Source organism: Lampetra planeri, chromosome 79, assembly GCF_965212315.1.
Source record: "Lampetra planeri chromosome 79, kcLamPlan1.2.h2, whole genome shotgun sequence".
Taxonomy (NCBI): Eukaryota; Metazoa; Chordata; class Hyperoartia; order Petromyzontiformes; family Petromyzontidae; genus Lampetra; species Lampetra planeri.
Window position 1 is genome coordinate 801,246 of NC_136184.1, and position 18,418 is coordinate 819,663.

Below are 18,418 nucleotides of genomic sequence, written 5' to 3' on the forward strand. Positions count from 1 at the left end.
GGGGTACCCCCGGACAGCTCTCCCCAGCTTGCAGGGGTGACCATTGCCCTTGATCTTGCAGCAAAGTCAGCCTTTAGAGAATGGCACCCAGTGAACGTCAGGCTACCGGTTGCCAGATTTCGGCACACCCTCAGTGATTTATTTGTAGCAATTGCATAAACACCTAACAACTTTCTAGATTTGAAGCTTTCGTGACTGCAAGGAATCATCTTCTTAGGTTTTTTCGGTAAAGTCACGTAGAAAGTAAAATAAAATAAAAACAAAAATCACGAAGTTTCGGAGGCAACACAAGTCTCCGTCATCAGGTGGGACCGTCACAGCCAGATTAGCTGTATCAAGTGAGGCAATGATTCAAGATGTAATCCCTTAAAAGCGAGTTGAGGGGGGAGGGAGAGGGAGGGGGGGAGCTCATCAGACTATGGTAGCCAATGAAAGGAACGTATCGGGAGGGAGGGGGGGCGAGGCCAAAAGGGTGGGCGATGGACGTGGAAGCGCTTGTGCGCAAGCGGCCAATTACTGCACACGCCAACACAATGGAGCGATTGTGCGCAAGCGGCCAGCCACTGCACCCGCCAACACAATGGGCAGAGAGGAGGAGGGGAGGTCTAATACACATGATAGACAAAAGAACGAAAATGATGATGGGTACAAACTTAGGGGGAGCTCATCAGACTATGGTAGCCAATGAATGGAACGTATCGGGAGGGAGGGGGGGGGAGGGGGGGGGCGGGGGGGGGGCGAGGCCAAAAGGGTGGGCGACGGACGTGGAAGCGCTTGTGCGCAAGCGGCCAATTACTGCACACGCCAACACAATGGAGAGAGAGGGGGAGGGGGGGTCTGATACACATGATAGACAAAAGAACGAAAATGCCCATGTTTATACCAATGCTGGCTGAACAATGAAGAGAGTACTGTTAAAATAACTGGGGATGTTAACACTCGGTAAAGTACAGTAAAATAGTGCCTGTCAGATAAGATGGTCCAAAAAATGTGTGATTAAGTCTTTTTTGCGTGGTTGATAACATCTTTCCAATGATTACTAAGTTTGTACCCATCATCACGGTTGAAATTATGTCTGTGTTTGTATATTTGTATGGCTTCGTGTACAAACCTTTGATGGTAGCCGGGAGGTTTGCAGAGAACCTTGGTCTCGGAAAAGACAATTTCATGAGAGCCCACCGAGTTGTAGCAATGATCGGCCACGGCAGAAGAATCAGTTCTGCCGTGTTTCAGATCTGACTTGTGCTCGCGGACACGATCAGAAACATGACGTTTCGTTTCTCCAATGTAGCAATCACCACAAATGCAACTCAATTTGTAGACTCCAGGATACTGTAAGTCAGGAACGACATCCTTCACAGATGGAATCAGATCACGGATTTTATGCACTGTACTGAATCGGACTTGGATCTTATGTTTGTTTAGAATTTTGGAGATCTTTTTGGTCACGCCAGCTATGTATGGTAACGTGATGGTTTTGGTCGGAGTTTCATGTGGCTGTTTCTGTGTGGTGGGAGAGACAGCTTGGCGGATAGTACGGTCAGAGTATCCGTTCATCCTGAGGGCCCGATGTACATGTCTTAATTCACCGGTCAGGTGGTGTTTGTCAGAAATGCCATGTGCTCTGTGGTATAGCGTTTTGATGAGAGAGTTCTTTTGAGATGGGTGGTGGTGGGAATCCGGTTTCAAGTAGGAGTCTGTGTGGGTGGCTTTTCTGTAGACAGAATGTCCCAAGGAGCCGTCAGGACTCCTCTCAAACAGAATATCCAAGAATGGTAGTTTACCGTCTTTCTCCACTTCCATGGTGAATCTGATGGATGGGTGTCTAGAATTGATGTGGTCCAAGAAGTGGTTCAATGCTGGGAGGCCATGTGGCCAGATGACGAAAGTGTCATCCACATATCTCTTCCACAGGGAAGGACGCAGGGTGGATGTCTGGATGGCGTCTGATTCAAACTTTTCCATGAATATGTTGGCTATAACTGGTGACAAAGGGGAGCCCATAGGGGTACCCTCATTCTGTTTGTAGAAGGTGCCATTCCAGGTAAAATAGGTGTTGGTGAGGCAATGCCTAACCAGCGCAGGTGCATCAGAATTCAATCCATGTTGGACTAAGTCCTCAATTATTGTTAGGGTGTCCGGTACTGGGACTTTGGTAAACAAAGATACTGACGAGGATGTCATCAGGAGATAGTACCATGTCCTTAACCATAGAGACTAATTGGGTTGAGTTGAGTACTGCTGAAGAGGTCTTGCCTGTGAAAGGGAGCAGAGTATCTGATAGAAAACGGGCTAGTTTGTACGTAGGAGAGTTTATCGTCGACACAATGGGTCGTAGCGGGGTGCCTTCCTTATGGATTTTGGGAAGACCATAGAGTCTGGGAGGTCTTGCCGCCGATGGTTTTAGAGAGGGACGTTTGCTTGGTTCGATTAGGGAAGTCGAACTCGTGATGATACTGTTGGTTTTCGTCGTTAGGCTTTTAGTGGGATCGTTTTTAATTTTGGAGTAAACTACCATTCTTGGATATTCTGTTTGAGAGGAGTCCTGACGGCTCCTTGGGACATTCTGTCTACAGAAAAGCCACCCACACAGACTCCTACTTGAAACCGGATTCCCACCACCACCCATCTCAAAAGAACTCTCTCATCAAAACGCTATACCACAGAGCACATGGCATTTCTGACAAACACCACCTGACCGGTGAATTAAGACATGTACATCGGGCCCTCAGGATGAACGGATACTCTGACCGTACTATCCGCCAAGCTGTCTCTCCCACCACACAGAAACAGCCACATGAAACTCCGACCAAAACCATCACGTTACCATACATAGCTGGCGTGACCAAAAAGATCTCCAAAATTCTAAACAAACATAAGATCCAAGTCCGATTCAGTACAGTGCATAAAATCCGTGATCTGATTCCATCTGTGAAGGATGTCGTTCCTGACTTACAGTATCCTGGAGTCTACAAATTGAGTTGCATTTGTGGTGATTGCTACATTGGAGAAACGAAACGTCATGTTTCTGATCGTGTCCGCGAGCACAAGTCAGATCTGAAACACGGCAGAACTGATTCTTCTGCCGTGGCCGATCATTGCTACAACTCGGTGGGCTCTCATGAAATTGTCTTTTCCGAGACCAAGGTTCTCTGCAAACCTCCCAGCTACCATCAAAGGTTTGTACACGAAGCCATACAAATATACAAACACAGACATAATTTCAACCGTGATGATGGGTACAAACTTAGTAATCATTGGAAAGATGTTATCAACCACGCAAAAAAGACTTAATCACAAATTTTTTGGACCATCTTATCTGACAGGCACTATTTTACTTTACTTTACCGAGTGTTAACATCCCCAGTTATTTTAACAGTACTCTCTTCATTGTTCAGCCAGCATTGGTATAAACATGGGCATTTTCGTTCTTTTGTCTATCATGTGTATCAGACCCCCCCTCCCCCCCTCTCTCCATTGTGTTGGCGTGTGCAGTAATTGGCCGCTTGCGCACAAGCGCTTCCACGTCCGTCGCCCACCCTTTTGGCCTCGCCCCCCCCCCGCCCCCCCCTCCCTCCCGATACGTTCCATTCATTGGCTACCATAGTCTGATGAGCTCCCCCTAAGTTTGTACCCATCATCATTTTCGTTCTTTTGTCTATCATGTGTATTAGACCTCCCCTCCTCCTCTCTGCCCATTGTGTTGGCGGGTGCAGTGGCTGGCCGCTTGCGCACAATCGCTCCATTGTGTTGGCGTGTGCAGTAATTGGCCGCTTGCGCACAAGCGCTTCCACGTCCATCGCCCACCCTTTTGGCCTCGCCCCCCCTCCCTCCCGATACGTTCCTTTCATTGGCTACCATAGTCTGATGAGCTCCCCCCCTCCCTCTCCCTCCCCCCTCAACTCGCTTTTAAGGGATTACATCTTGAATCATTGCCTCACTTGATACAGCTAATCTGGCTGTGACGGTCCCACCTGATGACGGAGACTTGTGTTGCCTCCGAAACGTCGTGATTTTTGTTTTTATTTTATTTTACTTTCTACGTGACTTTACCGAAAAAACCTAAGAAGACCTAACAACATCAAAGACCATTTGCAGATGCTGAATCTCACAAAAACTCAGGACCTTATTATCTGCCTCAGAGACTTCACTGCAATCTCTGGAACTTGCAGAAATGGCCTGCGAACCTTGATCGGTCTACTGCAGATCGATGGAGACCACCACCCAGTTATCACAGCTATAAATTTCAAGCTTAAACGATTAACCAATACGGGATCTCCCCTGCAATATAAAAACCTCTGACCCAACTTTTGAATATTAATAAACAGTCAACATTAACAACCATGTTGGTCCTTTCAAATGAAGAATTCCACCAAGACCTGCCTAAGAACCCGTTGCAATAGGAAGGAATGGATTAGTGATGAAACGTGGTGATAAATTGAAAAAGAAAATGTAAAACACTATTACAATGACCTAAGAAGGCAATGCACACCCCAGGTGTGGCACGACTAGAGGCAGGCTGATGGAAAAGCTGCAGCAGTAGAATACGAACTCTCAAAGGGTCTAATCAAGGATATCTTTGCAAACGTCAGTCAACTCCAGGGAGCCTACTTAAATGTTTAATGCGCAATGACAGATGCTAGTGGCAACCTGGTCAGCAGTTGGAGGAGAAAACTAGCATGGTTGAAGTAATTTTATTTTAAGTTGCAGAATCACTGTTTATCATATCCCTCTGAAAAGCTCATGCAAGCCACCACAACAACAGCAACCGAAAACCCCACAACTCCTGCTCTGAGCCATTTGAGCATAAAGTGAGGGGTGCCCTAAGAAAAATGAAAAAAAATCTAAGTATCCACAATTTGCCATATCAGAGCAGAAATGCTGACGTCCAGAGATTTAACTATCATCAAATGGTTAAGTAGGATAGTTTAGCACACGTGGAGGGCAGGCTTGATACCAGCTTTAAATGATGAAGCCTTTTTTGATGGACTGCATGCAGTCTTACTCATGCTGTGTCAGTCGAAGAAGTTGTTGCACCATATTTTTCCACACTTATCTATATTTGGCCTGCAAAAATTTGCCTCAAGCAAGTTTTGACGTACAAAGTGGGATATGACTGAAATAATCTGCTGAGCAATAAAATTGTACAAGAGCGGATAAATATGTCCACCTGGCAAAAGCAGACCCATGGATGTGTAGTGACGCTGACATAAGTTGTGACTTTTTAAGAGCCTTCATTCCTACACAGCGCTAACGATGCCCAGGGCTGGTTCTTGAGACTTGAGCTCTGTCTCATCTCCAATGTTCCCTTTTATACCTCCCAAGCCCCGTCTCTGGAAGCTTCTATCACCCCACTCCCTTCGGCCAATCCTGACCCTTCGCCACTTACAGTTCTCATCCTTGCTTCCTGCCTTTTTACTTTTAACATTTTTCAATTCCATACACCCAGCGATAAAATTCACCATGGAGGTGGAAAAGGATGGCAAGTTACCATTCTTGGATGTTTAAATGGAAAAGAGACAAGATGGCTCAATGGGACACTATCTATAGGAAGGCCACCCATATGGATGCCTACCTAAAACCTGACTCCCACCACCATCCATCCCAGAAGAATTTCCTCATCAAAACTCTACACCGTAGAACTCGATGTATTTCTGACCATTATTGCCTAGCTCGTGAATTGGAACACGCGCCCAAGCTCTCTGGATGACTGGATATTCAGACCACACAATCCATAAAGCTATCACCCCAACCGTTGAGAAAGAACCATCTGAGGACCCAATCAAAACCATCACCTTGCCATACACCAAAAATACTTCCAAAATCATGAGCAAACACAAGATCCAGGTTCGATTGAAGACATTACATAAAATCCATTATCTGAGCCTATCTGTGAAGGATGTGATCCCTGACATGCAATACCCCGGCATCTACAAACTAAACTGTGTCTGCGGCAGTAGTTACATTGGGGAAACTAAGCGACATGTCTCGGACCGTGTTCGTGAACATAAGGCAGATCTGAAACACGGGAGGACCAATACCTCGGCCGTGGCTGATCATTGTTTTAATACGGTGGGCTCACGCGAAATAGATTTTTCCAAGAGGAAGGTACTTTGCAAACCCACTGGCTATGAACAAAGATTCGTTCATGAAGTCATCCATATATATAGATGGGTACAAACTGAACAATCATTGGAAGGACGTTAATAACCAGTTTAAGTCATAACTGGCTGTGATGTTTCCATCCTACGTTCCGATGTTAGTTGTTATTTTTGGCTCTCTGATATTACATTAACAGGTTAAATTTCTCATACTAACACAGCCACCTTGCACGTGAACGTGGCGGCAACTCTGCAATCTTACATTTGCATGCTAATCTCTCACATTAACATAGCTGCTGCATTGGCAGTGGTGCGGCATTGTCATTGTTGCTGCATTGGCAGTGGTGCACTGCCCAGGACCCTGGTTGCTGCCGAAACACAGGGGCCACGCCCATCCTAAAACCTTTACAAACATTTTACCTTCAGAGGCTAACTCCTTTGACTGAAGACGACCGCTTGTGTTGTGATTGAAACGTCGTAGTTTTTTGTTATTTTCTTTGAACCTATCTACGTCACTTGACCGAAAGACCCAAAGAATATGAATTCCTGCAGTCACGAAAGATTTAAGTCAAGATTTAAGTGGGGAGCATGTTTTATCAGTCTTTGATCGCTCGCCGGGATTGTTCTCTCAGGGGGCCTCAAGCCACACTGGACTGTTTCCACCATCTTCGGAGTCTGCAGAGATCGACAGATCCCATTCTCTCCCTCTCTGCATAGTCAGTATGGAGAAACGCATCCCTTAAAATACAGGGTAAATTAATTAATTGGCCAGCATGGAAAATCAGCTAATAATGACAAGATCGGGGACCTGTTGACCGAAGAAGAGAAACTTTATTATTTCCATCAGATACAGGCACAGCAGAATATCCCACAGTCACACTTCTAAAAGTATCCATACATCAGTAAAGCCATCAACAAGGCCTCAACCAAAGACGTTGCCCAGAGCACCAACCCCATAACGGACTGGCTCGTGGAGACAAATAAAGACGTACAAACGAGCAGAGGCATGTTAGCTCAACTCAGACGAAGAACGGATAAGACTAAAAAACAAGAAACTGTGGGAAGCAGTGCTGGGATATGACATCTCAACCCCCACCCCACCCCAAAAAAGGGGGGGGGGGGGAGGCAGGGATATAGTGAGCATAGGCAGTCGGTTCTAGGTCGCTCCCATTGAAAGTGATCTAATATAAAATCTCTAACTCCTTCTCAGACTGTCCCAGATGCCCACAAGGCACTACACAGGCATGTTTGCATGCCTTGTGGACATGCTCAGACATTGCCAATTTATACTGGAACACCGCCATCTACTTCAACTCGATCTGTGGCACCGAGGTCGGCCCTTAAGTGTATTCATCCCTGTGGGGCCTGAAACTGGTGGGGGTATCCGCACACCAACACACATTACTCCAAGCCTTTTATACCTGGTAATACAAACTGTCCTGGGAAACTGGAGGCCTTGTTAGAGATCTCTATTTCCATTAGGAGCGATGGAGCACCTCAGCTACACGATTAAGGGAGGAAGAAAAAATGACTACATGAGGCAACATGTACCCTATTCCTTCAGAATCCCGTGTAACATCAAACACCTAGACGTAATGAAGAAAGAACAGAACCAGTGGGCAGGGGGGGGGTAACAGGAATCACACCACTCTACCACACTCTGACCGACAGTGGTCCCCAGGAGGGATAAAGGCAGAGGCAGGCTCCACACTTATGTTGTTCTTTATATTATTTTATTTTCCCATTCATTTCATTGATTTGGATCTAACCCCCCTGCCTCGAATATCCCTCCCCACCCTTCCCCTCCCCCCTCTAATGTTTCTCTCCCGATCTTTAGCACTACCTTTGGGAGGGAAAGGAACCCGACAAACCCCAAACAGCCCCCCATTAGGAGGAGCGTAAACAGCTAGTGGGAGCGTGGCTCCTAATCACGTGACCCGTGCGCAAATCTATTTACCCTCTGTTTTGTTCCCGGTTGCAGGTTCAAGAAAAAAAGTAAAAATGTAAACAGAAAACAAACCAACATATTTGTTGCGCAGGTTTTTAATTAACTAGTCAAGTTTGTCGAGTGAGGTGCGTAATATTGCACTGCTCTCACTTTCGAAAAAATCGCTCTGCTTCATACCGCTCTAAAGAGCTCATGCAATCCACAGCTTTAGTCATTCTTGATTTGAAGCGTTCGTGACTGCAGGAATCCATACTCTTTGGTTATTTCTACCTACGTGACTTTACTGAAACAACCAAAGAGTATAGCTTTAGTCATGTTAACCTTATAAATGTAGATATCTTCTTATTCAGGAGCCAAAAACTTTCAATTACAGTACATTTTACTTCCATATCCCCACACAAACATGAATGAGGATTTTTTTAAATGAAAATTGTTACTTGTTAGACAGCATGAATGGTTGCTATAGTGTCTATGATGGGAAATATACTTCGGATGGTAAAAAAAGTAAAGCAGACGAATGGAAATTAAAAACGATATTCAAAATCATTCATTGCGGTTATAATTTTTATGGTGCTGTTTATACTGTTGATGGTGTTGGTTGTAATTTTTAAACGAGATATTGTACATCAGTTAATTCCTTCTTACAACAACAATAATGAAGTATTTTCAAATCACTGCTGCAGGCCGTCGTCCCCATGCCGTCGCGGTCATAAAGGTTGCTGGACCATACTTCTCCACACTCTTCTGGATTTGACCAGCAAAAATTCGCCTCGAGAAAGTCTTGACATGCAGAGTTGACTGACATTTTCTGCTGATCTGCTGAGCAGTCAAATAGTACCAGGGGAGAATGTAATGGGAGGGATAGGGGCGTAGGCTCAGTCACGAGCTCTCTCATACAACACACACATCTTCAATATTTGAGAAAAAAAGACAACTGACAAATGGACACCCATTGATGTTTACACCCAAGGCGCAACAACTAAATCTGTGTCAAGCTCGGACTGTGGCCCATCCAGCCTTGTCACACACAGGCAGTGGAGGGAACAGAGTGGAAAATAATACAATGGAGAGTGCATTTACAGAGCATCTCGAATATATCTGAATAATAAAATTCAGTGCAGAACGCTCAGACAAGCATTATGGGGAACAAGGAGGCGTGCATAGACTGCATACATTCATACAGAGAGAACAGACAGTCATGGGTACAGGAGAAGTGGGTGGATGGTGAGAGACAGGCTCAGAGAATTGTGCCGGAAGGGGTGAATAAGTGACCTGCTAATGAGTCAAGTTTGACGAAAAACTCCATTAGTTGCTGGGCAGAGAGGACAGAGGGGAGTAGACAACGATGAGAGGGGCGATAGGAGAGCAAGGCTAAAGGAGAGGAGTGAATATTTTTATATTCATCAGGTAAAGCCCACTGGAGCTATTAAGCTGTTTTTGAGAAGCTACCTGGCAACAAATGATAGTACTCTTTGGTTATTTCGGTAAAGTCACGTAGAAAGAAAATACATTAAATAACATAATACGACGTTTCGATTGCAACACAAGCAACCGTCATCAAGTAGAACTAAATTTGAGAGAGAGACAAAACACTGACACAGAGACACACAGACACAAACAGAGAGAGGAGACACAGAGAGAGAAACACAACATAGACACACAGAGACCCAATGCCTCTGTGTCTAGGCCTTAAATAGAGGGGGAGGGTGGGTGGGCAGAGAGGTGGGTCTGCTGGGGCAGCTGCTGGAGCAGAGAAATTAGCATGATGCTTGCGCATGAGACATTCAATCTCAATAGAATTTGCAGGTGAAATATTTTATGGAATTAAAGAAAAAAGTGCAATTAAGGATAACAAAAAAACTGAAAACTTCCATGGCATGGTGGATTAAAATGATTAATCACAACTGAACATACAAGCCAAGCACACCAAGGTGGTGCTCGCTTCATCAACCCATCCACAGACCTCAGCGCGATTGCTTTCCAGCGCCTATCTCGTGACTCGCGAAGGGAATCTCTGCGTTGGTGTCTCGCCCGCGCAGCTCCACGCGACCCACAGCAGACGCGCGCTCCCTACAGAGGCTCCACGGTCGAGCGTCTTCTACGCCTACAGCACGAGCTCCAGCACAAACATCCCCCGTGTAGCTCCACAGGCTGGTGGGGCAGTACTCTTATTGAGCCCCTAAATAGGCCGGAATGGCACACGATGGCATGGGTGTTCAGAACCACGTGAGACCGCCTTTGTCTCCCAAATGTGTGATATTTAAAAACCGGCCCAGATACTTATTTTAGTTACACACAGTGACCTTGCTCATGAGACACTGCACACACACTCACACGTGCTACATCATCTTCCACGCACACACAGACATTTATGCACCAATTGAAAAAATCTGCTATGTTGCCTAAACAGGCGGTTTATAGTCTGGACCACACCACCCACCGTCCCCCACGCACCACAAACTCCCCACACTCACCCACGCTGTGAAGTGTCGAGTCGCCCGCGTCTCTTGCCCCTGACACGCGCAGACGCTGCCCCGCTCTCTGTGTCGCCTCCTCCGCTGCTTTCTCAGTCTCAGGCCCTGACGCCAGCAGTGGCATCAAGAAGTATCCTCCAGTAGCAGCAGGAAGGAGAGAGAAGGGGTGAGTGGGGGAGGGGTTAGGGGAGGGGTGGGTGAAAGGGTGGGTGGGTGGGTGTGGAAGGGTGATTCCTGCAAGCACTGTTTTTCTTTATGTGCGGTGTTACATTTGAGGATTTATTAATTCATTTTTCAATTATCATTTTCCAGGGCTTCACAATCATTGAACTTGCTTTTAAGATCATTTAATGGTGTCATTTTTAAATATGCCTTAGACAGTAATTTATTATAATGCAATTTTGTTTTGTATGGAATTAGTTTTTATTCTTCTTGTGATTTAGTCTATAAACAATGTTTTTTTTCATCTGTACAGGCCGTTGAATGACATCTATTGCACAAAATAGTGCAATAGAAATAAATACTTGATTGATTGATGTGCAATTGGCGTCACTTGGTACGGTCGATGCCGTGCAATAAGTAAATAATGAATAATAGAAACGGCACAAATGTGTTAATTAATCTGCTTTAAAGTTTACGGACAGGAAAACGGAATAGCCTATTCCCACAACGGGGCTTAGGGCGTGCCGCCTGGCAAATTATTTCGGTCTTAAACCCCTCCGTACGAGAACCAAATCCCCCGCAAGCGCGAGCGCGCAGAGACTTTTATATATAAAAAGAAAAGAAAGAAGATGAGGGGGAATATACTTCGGATGGTAAAAAAAGTAAAGCACACAAATGACAGTTAAAAACGATATTCAGAATCATTCATTGCAATTATAAGTTTGATGGTGCTGATTATACTTTTGATGGTGTTGATTGTAATTTTTAAATGAGATATTGTACATCGCTGAATTCCTTCTTACAACAACAATAATGAAGTATTTTCAAATCACTGCTGCAGGCAGTCCTCCCCATGCCGTCGCGGTCGTAAAGATTATTGAACTATACTTCTACACACTCTGCTGGATTCGACCAGCAAAAATTTGCCTCGAGAAAGTCTTGACATGCTTATTGACTGACATTTTCTGCTGATCTGCTGAGCAGTCAAATAGTACGAGGGGAGAATGTCATGGGAGGGATAGGGGCGTAGGCTCAGTCACGAGCTCTCTCATACAACACACACATCTTCAATATTTGAGAAAAAAAAGACAACTGACAAATGGACACCCATTGATGTTTACGCCCAAGGCGCAACAACTAAATCTGCGTCAAGCTCAGAATGTGGCCCGTCCAGCCTTGTCACACACAGGCAGTGGAGGGAACAGAGTGGAAAATAATACAATGGAGAGTGCATTTACAGAGCATCTAGAATATATCTGAATAAAACAATTCAGTGCAGAACAATCAGACAAGCATCATGGGGAACAAGGAGGCGTGCATAGACTGCATACATTCATACAGAGAGAACAGACAGTCATGGGCACAGGAGAAGTGGGTGGATGGTGAGAGACAGGCTCAGAGAATTGTGCCAGAAGGGGTGAATAAGTGACCTGCTAATGAGTCAAGTTTGACGAAAAACTCCCTTAGTTGCTGGGCAGAGAGGACGGAGGGGAGTAGACAACGATGAGAGGGGCGATAGGAGAGCAAGGCTAAAGGAGAGGAGTGAATATTTTTTGTATATTCATCAGGTAAAGCCCACTGGAGCTATTAAGCTATTTTTGAGAAGCTACCTGGCAACAAATGATGGTACTCTTTGGTTCTTTCGGTAAATTCACATAGAAAGAAAATAAATTAAATAATATAATACGACGTTTCGATTGCAACACAAGCAACCGTCATCAAGTAGAACTAAATTTGAAGGAGAGACAAAACACAGACACGGAGACACACAAACAGACACACAAACAGAGAGAGACAACACAGAGACACAGAGAGAGAAACACAACATAAACACACAGAGACCCAATGCCTCTGTGTCGAGGCCTTAAATAGAGAGAGAGGGGAGGGTGGGTGGGCAGAGAGGTGGGTCTGCTGGGGCAGCTGCTGGAGCAGAGAAATTAGCATGATGCTTGCACATGAGACATTCAATCTCAATAGAATTTGCAGGTGAAATATTTTATGGAATTAAAGAAAAAAGTGCAGTTAAGAATAACAAAAAAACTGAAAACTTCCATGACATGGTGGATTAAAATGATGAATTACGACTGAACATACAAGCCAAGCACACCAAGGTGGTGCTCGCTTCATCAACCCATCCTCACACATCAGCGCGATTGCTTTCCAGCGCCTATCTCGTGACTCGCGAAGGGAATCTCTGCGTCGGTGTCTCGCTCGTGCAGCTCCACGCAACCCACATAAGACGCGCGCTCCCTACAGAGGATCCACGGTCGCGCGTCTTCAACGCCTACAGCACGAGCTCCAGCACAAACATCCCCCATGTAGCTCCACAGACTGGCGGGGCAGTACTCTTATTGAGCCCCTATTAAATGCCGGAATGGCACACGATGGGGTGGGTGTTCAGAACTACGTGGGTCCGCCTTTGTCTCCCCAATGTGTGATATTTAAAAACCGCCCCAGATACTCATTTTAGTTACACACACAGTGACCTTGCTCATGAGACACCACACACACACTCACATGTGCTACGCCATCTTACACATACACACAGACATTTATGCACCAATTATAGTCTGGACCACACCACCCACCGTCCCCCACGCACCACAAACTCCCCACACTCACCCACGCCGTGAAGTGTCACACCACCCACCGTCCCCCACGCACCACAAACTCCCCACACTCACCCATGCATTTAAGTGTCGAGTCGCCCACGTCTCTTGCCCCTGACACGCGCAGACGCTGCCCCGCTCCCCGTGTCGCCTCCTCCGCTGCTTTCTCAGTCTCAGGCCCTGACGCCAGCAGTGGCACCAAGAAGTCTCCTCCAGTAGCAGCAGGAAGGAGAGGGGAGGGGTGAGTGGGGGAGGGGTTAGGGGAGGGGTGGGTGTAAGGGTGGGTGGGTGTGGAAGGATGATTCCTGCAAGCACTGTTTTTTCTTTATGTGCGGTGTTACCTTTGAGGATTTATTCATTCATTTTTCAATTATCATTTGCCAGGGCTTCACAATCATTAAGCAATTTTAAGTTAAATATAAAAACTCACCTTTCTAAACTTGCTTTTAAGATTATTTAATGGTGTCATTTTTTAATATGCCTTAGACAGTAATTTATTACAATGCAATTTTGTTTTGTATGGAATTTGTTTTTATTCTACTTGTGATTTAGTCTATTAACAATGTGTTTTTTTCATTTGTACAGGACGTTGAATGACATCCTTTGCACGAGATAGTGCAATAGAAATAAATACTTGATTGATTGATGTGCAGAGAGTTGCGTGACTGAAAATTTCTGCTGATCTGCTGAGCAGTCAAATAGTAAGAGGGGAGAATGTAATGGGAGGGATATGGGGCATGGGCTCAGTCACGAGCTTTCTCATACAGGACAAACATCTACAATATTTGAGAAAATAAGACCATTTTTTTCGATTTAAAGCTTTCGTGACTGCAGGGATTAATCTTCTTGGTTCTTTCGGTAAAGTCACGTAGAAGGGAAGAAATCAAATAATAAAAATAAAACATAATAAAATAATTATCACGACGTTTCGGCCACAACGCAAGCATCCGTCCTCAGGTGAAAACCAGGTCTGTCGAGGCGACAGCGTCTGAATGAAACAGCACCATGCTTGGAGAATATATTTAAGCTGGGTTGGAAGGGGGGGAAAGGGCGCCTTGACAAAGAATATGCATATCAAGAGGAATTTAGCATATTTATGGGAAATGCAGGTATGTGATTAGTACTACTTATGCCCGTGCATTATGCAGGATTAGCAGCATCAAAGGGAGGGAATATGGGAAATGCAGGTATGTGATTAGTACTACTTATGCCCGTGCATTATGCAGGATTAGCAGCATCAAAGGGAGGGGATATGGGAAATGCAGGTATGTGATTAGTACTACTTATGCCCGTGCATTTCCCATATCCCCTCCCTTTGATGCTGTTAATCCTGCATAATTCACGGGCATAAGTAGTACTAATCACATACCTGCATTTCCCATAAATATGCTAAATTCCTCTTGATACGCAAATTATTTTGTCAAGGCGCCCTTTCCCCCCCTTCCAACCCAGCTTAAATATATGCTCCAAGCATGGTGCTGTTTCATTTAGACGCTGTCGCCTCGACAGACCTGGTTTTCACCTGAGGTCGGCTGCTTGAGTTGTGGCCGAAACGTCGTGAGAATTATTTTATTATGTTTTATTTTTATTATTTTATTACTTCCCTTCTACGTGACTTTACCAAAAGAACCAAGAAGTAAAATAAGACTATTGACAAATGGACACCCATTGATGTTTACGCCCAAGGCACAACAACTAAATCTGCGTCAAGCTCGGAATGTGGCCAATCCAGCCTTGGGCAAATGTTCCAGCCCAGATGCTCTGGGCATGCTGGTGCACGAGACATTCAATCTCAAGAGAATTTGCTGGTGAAATATTTTATCGAAATTCCATTTTTTAGCAATTAAGGATAACAGAGAAATTAAAAACTGGCAAGACACGGTGGGCAGGTGTGAGAGACAATGGATTAAAATGATGAATCACGACTGAACATACAAGCCAAGCACACCAAGGTGGTGCTCGCTTCATTAACCCAGCCACACACTTCAGCGCGATCGCTTTCCAACGCGTGTCTCGTAACTCGCTATGGAAATCGCTGTGTCGGTGTCCGCTCGTGCAGCTCTACGCTACACACAGCAGACGCGTGCTCCCTAAAGAGGATCCACAGTCGCGCGTCTTCTACACCTACAGCACGAGCTCCAGCACAAACATCCCCCATGTAGCTCCCCTATTAAGGCCGGAATGGCACACGATGTTGTGGGTCTTCAAAACCACGTGGGTCCGCCTTTGTCTCCCGAATGTGTTATATGTACACACCGCCCCAGATACTCATTTTAGTACTAATCACATACCTGCATTTCCCATATCCCCTCCCTTTGATGCTGCCAATCCTGCATAATGCACGGGCATAAGTAGTACTAATCACATACCTGCATTTTCCATAAATATGCTAAATTCCTCTTGATATGCAAATTATTTTGTCAAGGCGCCCTTTCCCTCCCTTCCAACCCAGCTTAAATATATGCTCCAAGCATGGTGCTGTTTCATTCAGACGCTGTCGCCTCGACAGACCTGGTTTTCACCTGAGGTCGGCTGCTTGAGTTGTGGCCGAAACGTCGTGAGAATTAATTTATTATGTTTTATTTTTATTATTTTATTACTTCCCTTCTACGTGACTTTACCGAAAGAACCAAGAAGAAAAATAAGACCACTGACAAATGGACACCCATTGATGTTTACGCCCAAGGCACAACAACTAAATCTGCGTCAAGCTCGGAATGTGGCCAATCCAGCCTTGGGCAAATGTTCCAGCCCAGATGCTCTGGGCATGCTTGTGCACGAGACATTCAATCTCAAGAGAATTTGCTGGTGATATATTTGATCGAAATTCCATTTTTTAGCAATTAAGGATAACAGAGAAATTAAAAACTGGCAAGACACGGTGGGCAGGAGAGACAATGGATTAAAATGATGAATCACGACTGAACATACAAGCCAAGCACACCAAGGTGGTGCTCGCTTCATTAACCCAGCCACACACTTCAGCGCGATCGCTTTCCAACGCGTGTCTCGTGACTCGCTATGGAAATCGCTGTGTCGGTGTCCACTCGTGCAGCTCTACGCTACACACAGCAGACGCGTGCTCCCTAAAGAGGATCCACAGTCGCGCGTCTTCTACACCTACAGCACGAGCTCCAGCACAAACATCCGCCATGTAGCTTCCCTATTAAGGCCGGAATGGCACACGATGTTGTGGGTCTTCAAAACCACGTGGGTCCGCCTTTGTCTCCCGAATGTGTTATATGTACACACCGCCCCAGATACTCATTTTAGTTACACACACAGTGACCTTGTTCATGAGACACCGTGCACACACTCACACGTGCTACGCCATCTTGCACATACACACACAGACTTTAATGCACCAATTAAAATGTCTGCCGTGTAGCCGACAGGCAGTTTTATATTCTGGACCACACCACCAATCGTCCCCCACGCACCATAAACTCCCCACACTCACCCACGCTGTGAAGTGTTGAGTCGCCTGCGTCTCTTGCCCCTGACAGACGCGACGCGGCCCGGCTCGCCGTGTCGCCTCCTCTGCCGCCCTCTCAGTCTCAGGGCCTGACGCCAGCAGTGGCACCAAAAAGTCTCCTCCAGTAGCAGCAGAAAGGAAAGGGGAAAGGTGGTTAGGGGAGGGGTAGTTAGGGGAGGGGTGGGCGGGAAAGGGTGATTGGGTGGGGAAGGGTGGGTGGGTGGGAGGGGAATGGTGGGTGGCGGGGGGGGGGAAGGGTGGGTGGGGGAAGGGTGGGGGGGGGGAAGGGTGGGTGGGTGGGGAATGGTGGGTGGCGGGGGGGGAAGGGCGGGGGGGGAAGGGTGGGCGGGGGGGGGAAGGGTGGGTGGGGAATGGTGGGTGGCGGGGGGGGAAGGGAAGGGTGGGGGGGAAGGGAAGGGTGGGCGGGGGGGGGAAGGGTGGAGGGTCAGTGGCAGGGTGGGGAAGGGTGGGTGGTGGGGGGGTGATACCTGCAAGCACTGTGGTTCTTAATGTGTGGTGTTACATTGGATGTTTTATTAATTTACTTTTAAATTATAATTTGTATCTCTCACGGTAATAAAGTTGCTCAAGAGTGCAACAGTATGGGGCTGAAACGTAGCTCAGCTTTTAACATGGGAGTTAATGGGGTAATGATTGTTCGACGTATTTTTGCTTATCGAGCATTTTAAACCAAACGTATCTCACTCGTTAAGTGAGACACGCCTGATTTACATTGTACTGAGAAAATGTTGGTTATTTTGATTGTTGAGTTCCTCACCAAGTGACTTGTCATTGGTCGGTGAGCTCACCTCACGATAACCGCCAATGTGTTCACCTCACCTTTCACGCAACTCGTGTAATGCACTTGTAATATAACCAGCTCCAGACGATGCCGTGTATTTTGTGTTTTCTTTATTCGTTCTCCGGTTACACAGCTCCCCACACGCTGGGTTCCTTTTTCCCTGTTACTCCATTACTTGAGCGTGACGATCGCTCGCTCCCCTGCTCCCTCACGCTGCTGGCTGACAGTGTGTGGGAGACAGCCTGCTGCCTGCCACGTGGCTGTTGGCGTGCCAGAGGCACAGACGTAGTCTCCCCTCAGCTCCTCTTCACAGTGACCACGAACTCTCTCTCCACCCCTTATAACACCTGGCCCACGTGATACCACGCAGCCAATCCTCAGCCACACCCCTGGAACTTTCTCAATGTTGCTATGCAGCTCCAGGGCTACGCACCTGGCTCGAGGTCCCATTGGCTGCGGGCTGAGGCCGGCAAAGCCTATCACCATTGCCCAGTTACCCCTCAGGTGTATCCTTAAATTACACACTGATGCAGTCTGACACTCATTATATGTGTCTAAAGTGAAAGTCCTTTGTTCCTAAAATAAGTATTGAGGTGGTGCTCATCTGCTTACAGCCCTGTTCCGGTGGTGGTGATAATTCCATGTTCCTATTCTCAAGACAAGCTAATATATAAGGCGCCTGTGGGCGTCATCTGGTCCAACACCATGTGAGACTAGGCTCTAATAAAAGCTGTCTCGGGTGTGGACCAATCAATTTCAAAGACAGTGCATACATTATCAGAGTTGTTTTTTGTTTTCATTCCGACCGCATGTATTGTGGTAAATGCAAACATGACTCCTTGTAAAA

At 46.2% G+C, this 18,418-nt stretch overlaps 1 protein-coding gene across 7 annotated transcripts in view; it reads right to left on the reverse strand.

Annotated features, from left to right (window-relative positions):
• LOC144738257 (NACHT, LRR and PYD domains-containing protein 12-like) overlaps nucleotides 1–17,874 on the reverse strand; it is a 66,561-nt gene extending 48,687 nt beyond the window's left edge. Inside the window, exons 1-4 of one of the 7 annotated variants that reach the window (XM_078621266.1) lie at nucleotides 17,548–17,874; nucleotides 16,755–16,888; nucleotides 13,370–13,504; nucleotides 10,524–10,658 (exon numbers count right to left, since the gene is read on the reverse strand). The gene's annotated coding sequence lies outside the window, so the exon portion shown is untranslated. Of the gene's footprint in view, nucleotides 1–10,523; nucleotides 10,659–13,369; nucleotides 13,505–16,754; nucleotides 16,933–17,547 lie in introns of those variants that run through there. The other 6 variants (XM_078621272.1, XM_078621269.1, XM_078621268.1 and 3 more) reach the window with 6 other exon arrangements.
• Nucleotides 17,875–18,418: the final 544 nt, after the last annotated feature.